Below are 4534 nucleotides of genomic sequence, written 5' to 3'. Positions count from 1 at the left end.
GTGTGTGTGTGTGTGTGTGTGTGTATGTGTGTGTGTGTATATATATTTTGTTGTTGTTGTTATGTGCTGTCGAGTCGGACCCGACTCATAGCGACCCCTTCTTGAGTTTCTGAGGCGGTATCTGTATGGAAGTAGATTGTCCAACCTTCCTTCTGAGGAGTGGCTGGTGGGTTTGAACCACCAGCCTTCTGGTTAGCAGTCAAGTGTCTTAGGCACTATGCTACCAGAGCTCCTATGTGTATGTGTATATATATATATAAATTTTCACAAATTTGCATGTCATTTTTGTGTGGAGTCATATTAATCTGCTCAGTATCATCCCAATTTTAGTATATGTGCTGCCAAAGTGAAAGGAGCCCTGGTGTTTAAAGACCTTGGCTGCTAACTGAAAGGTTGGTGGTTTGCACCCACCAGCTATTCTGTGGGAGAAAAGATATGGCAATCTGCTTCTGTAAAGATTTATAGCCTTGGAAACCCTATGGGGAAGTTCTACTCTATCCACTATGAGTTAGAATAGACTTTACGGTTGTGGGTTTGGTCTTTGGTTTTACAAAGTGAGCCCTAAACTATGAGTTGTTGTGATCACTTCCATGCTTGCAAGCCTCCCATAGGTCTGTAGAGTCCTGCATAGCATATTCAGACTCTCCCTGAGCTCTTTCCTCACTCCCTGATTTCAAGGCCCATTACAATCTGCCCCACTTCCAATTCATTTCTCATTCCTTTCCATTAGTTATTTGGGACCATCCTGAGTTAATGTGCTGGATGGTAGCAGGTGCTTTGAATTTCTTCTCCATAGTAAGGAGCCCTGGTGCTGCAGTGGGTAGAGCATTCAGCTGCTAACTGAAAGGTCAGTAGTTCAAACCCACCAGCTTCTCTGACTTGGCGATCTGCTTCTGTAAGGATTATAACCTAGGAAACCTTATGGGGAAGTTTTGCTCTGTCCCATAGGTCACTTGCTATGAGCTGGAATCAACTTGACACCACACAATAACAGTGACATGTTTTGCAGATTTAGAAGTCAGGCTGTGATTCATCTCCCAACTCCATCAATCCTTTTTTATTAGACTAATTCCCACCTCTGGGCTTTTTTTGCACATAGTTTTCCTACTTCTTAGAGTGTCTTGTTTGTTACTTTCTGCCTGTCCAATCCCTGTTTGTCCTTTAAAGTCAGTCTCAAATCTCATGTCTCCACAAAATATTGCCTGATGAGTTTGGCCTCTAGCTGTGTACTCCTTATTTGGAGGCAATGAAGTCTTTGGTTCAGCAAATGGGCCTAAGAGTCTGATAAATGTGTACACCACCCTGATGCTCCCACATATGAGTTGTGTGACTTGGGCAAACAGATTAACCTATCTGTGCTTTGTTTCCTTATTAGTAAAATGAGGACAACAATCCCTAGCTTGTAGGGTGGTGGACAGGATTAAACTACATTTCTTAGACCCACTTCACCTTGGTATATATATTGTATTATAACATTTGAATTGTTTCATATGTGTTTGTCTTAACTGTCCAAACAGAATTGTGCTTTGAAGAAGGGGATGACATATGAAACTTCTGCTCTGTCCTTGTCAATGATAGCTCCTTTGTAGATGCCCAGTAGATACAACTGATTAATAGCATTAGAAAAGATGCTGCTGCTTGTGCTACAAAATTAGCCACACACTTTACAGAAGCAACAGAAGACAGAGTTGGAGTAACTTCTCAGAGACAATCAAACACCTTGAGAGAGAGAATCTCCAGGCCTGAGCACTCTGGGCCGTAGTCTTGGGGACATAATACTCAATTGGCACAACATAGTACATAAAAATCTTGTTCTACAACGTACTTTGGTGAGTAGTGACTGGGGTCTTAAAAGCTTTCAAGCGGCCATCTAGGAGGCAACTATTGGTCTCCTCTCATCTGAAGCAAAGAAGAATGAAGAAAATAAAAGTCGTCTGGAAACAATTAGTCCAAGGATAAGATGGACCAATGAGGACCTCAGCCTTCACTAACTGGATACCAGAAGAACTAGATGGTGCCTGGCTACCAATGCCAACTGCTTGGAAAGGGATCAAAACTGGAGATCCTTGATAGAGTGGGAGGAAAAATGTGGAACAAAATTCAAAAACACACTAATGACCAAAATTACTGGTTGGACAGAGACTGGTAAAACTCCTGAGACTATGGCCCCGGTTTACCCTTTGGGCCTAGAAATGGCCTCACTTCCATGGATTGGCTCTCAGCTCAATAGTAAAAAGACCTACATGAAGAACACCTACTCTACATGGACTCACCTACTCTAGGGAGATGCACCCCTTAGAGCAATCAGCCATGAGACACCAGAGGGGCACTTTTTCAAAGTCACAAAGAGGGAAAGCTGGACAGACAGGAATGTATAGTTAAGAAGGACACAGGGAGAGGGTAGTCACAGGGAGAGGAGACGGGGAGAGTTTTTTGTGGTTGGAGATGGTAACTGGGGCGTGAAATCAAATGTGCATGAGCTGTTGAATGTAAAACAGATTTATTCTATATTTGCACCTAAAGCACAATAAAATTTAAAAAGACCAATAAGAAAGAAAGAAAAGAAAAGATGTATACACTTGCTGTTCTGGTTACCTCTGTGCTACTCTAACAGAAAATACCACAACTGGGATGGCTTTAACAAACAGGAATTCTTAAAATTTTTGGAGGCTAAAAGTCCAATTTCCAAGTGCCAGGCTCTAGGAACTGTGTGAATGCCCCTCAACTTTGGGCTTCAGCTCTGCCTCTTGTTCCCAGCCCACTGAAGCTAGAGGCATCTCTTCACTCAGGCAGCTACTGGCTACTGAGGCTAACAAGCCCAAGATCTACAAAATGGTACAGTGATGATGTTACCAAACAACACAGCAGGCCATTGATTCAAGTCCATTGAAAGTCCCAAGATTGGCAGAGCATGGCAGGATGCTGAACAACAACTCAGCTATGTGCAGGGCTCAGGCATACCATACATATGCTAGAGACCATTCCCAAAGCTGCTGCTTATATGCAGGAAGCAGATCACATCCCTAAAGCAGTTACTCAGCTGCTTGTGGTAGATCCAACCATGGAGTTGGTTGCCAGTCTTATCATGGGGAGTAACTACCACAAACTGCCCAGCCACTCAGCCAGGCCTAGCCAAGTTGACACACAACATTAACTACCATACCCACTAATTACTACAATGCTACTGTTAGTGAAATCTGTTGGGTGGGCTTCTATGTGGTGTGACTCCTGGGTCAATAAGGAGACACCAGGCTTTGAAGTGCTGAGAAAGGAAGTTTTTTTGCAGGCTGGCAAGCAAGGAGCTCAGAAAGTACATCTCAGATGAAATTCCCTGAAGTTGGGATTTGAGGGCTGATAAAGGAGAGGTAATAGAGAAGTTATGATTACTCATGGGCTTTCCAGGACCGCTTTAACTATATATACATAAGGCTCACTAATGTAGTGGGGGTTGCGGTGTCATGGCCATGGCCACCAAGAGGTGTGTTTTTCAGGTTTTGATGTATATAGGCCAGATAAGAACATGGTCCAGACTGATTGTGTGTGGGCAAATAAGAGGGGTTGGGGTAGGTGAGTGCTCTGGATAACTAGCAGTATATATAGCAGGAACTTGGCTAGTATTTGAGTCCTTGCAATCAGGCCACCTGGAATAGGGCATTCTGACATTATTATTGGAGTCCCTGTGTGGTGCAAATGGTTAACCAACTTGACTGCTAACCAAAAGATTGGAGGTTTGAGTCCACCCAGAGGTGCCTCGGAAGAAAGGCCTGGCAATCTAATTCTAAAAAGTCAGCCATTGAAAATGCTATAGAGCATAGTTGTACTCTAGTACACATGTAGTTCCCATGAGTTGTAGTGGGAGTTGACTGGATGGCAACTAGTTATTGTAGTTATTTACAGCCTTGCCCACATAAACTTGCTGTACTGACCTTCTAGTCCTTCTAAATAAATTTCAGAAGTATTAGGTTTATCCCTTTGATTACTTTTTTTAAAAAGTGTGCAATGCCACTTGAAATGTGCAATGTCTCTTGGAATAGCTCAAATGTTGGGATCCTCCAGTGATCAGTGGGGATGATTTATTTAATAATACTCCTGAAAATACAGGTGAAAATCATAGTACTCATTAGACTCAATTCTATGCCTTCTCTTTGATATCACCCTTAGTTAAGGTGCTAATTGGTAATAGTATTTTTAATTTCTTCTCTACACTGTTATAGTTAAGAGCACAAGTTTAGAAGTCAAATCATGATTCTAATCCCAGCTCTGCTGCATACTGGTGGTTTGACTTTGATGAATTTTTAAAACCTCTCTAAGCCTCAGTTTCTCTATCTGTAAAATAGATATGCCTTATGGGATTGCTATGAGATTTTATACACACACAAACACACTATCAGCTTTTAGCACTATTCCTGCACATGCTCTGTAAATGTTAGTGATTCAATCCTATTTTTTTCTTCTTCAACAAATATGCATCAAGTATCACCTTTGCTCTACAGAGTAAACAAAACAGACGTGGCCCTGCCCTCATAGATCTTAC

The 4534-nt window shown here is 42.1% G+C and overlaps 1 non-coding gene across 1 annotated transcript; it reads right to left on the bottom strand.

The window, feature by feature from the left end:
* Positions 1-248: 248 nt before the first annotated feature.
* LOC122149705 lies at positions 249-350 on the bottom strand. The gene has a single exon (XR_006163284.1). It is a non-coding gene; the product is annotated as a U6 spliceosomal RNA (small nuclear RNA).
* Positions 351-4534: the final 4184 nt, after the last annotated feature.

This window comes from Orycteropus afer, unplaced genomic scaffold, assembly GCF_000298275.1.
Source record: "Orycteropus afer afer isolate SDZICR_OR568_19922 unplaced genomic scaffold, OryAfe1.0 scaffold00041, whole genome shotgun sequence".
NCBI lineage: Eukaryota > Metazoa > Chordata > Mammalia > Tubulidentata > Orycteropodidae > Orycteropus > Orycteropus afer.
The sequence above is the reverse complement of the archived record's forward strand: the minus strand, read 5'-3'. Positions and strand labels throughout refer to the sequence as shown.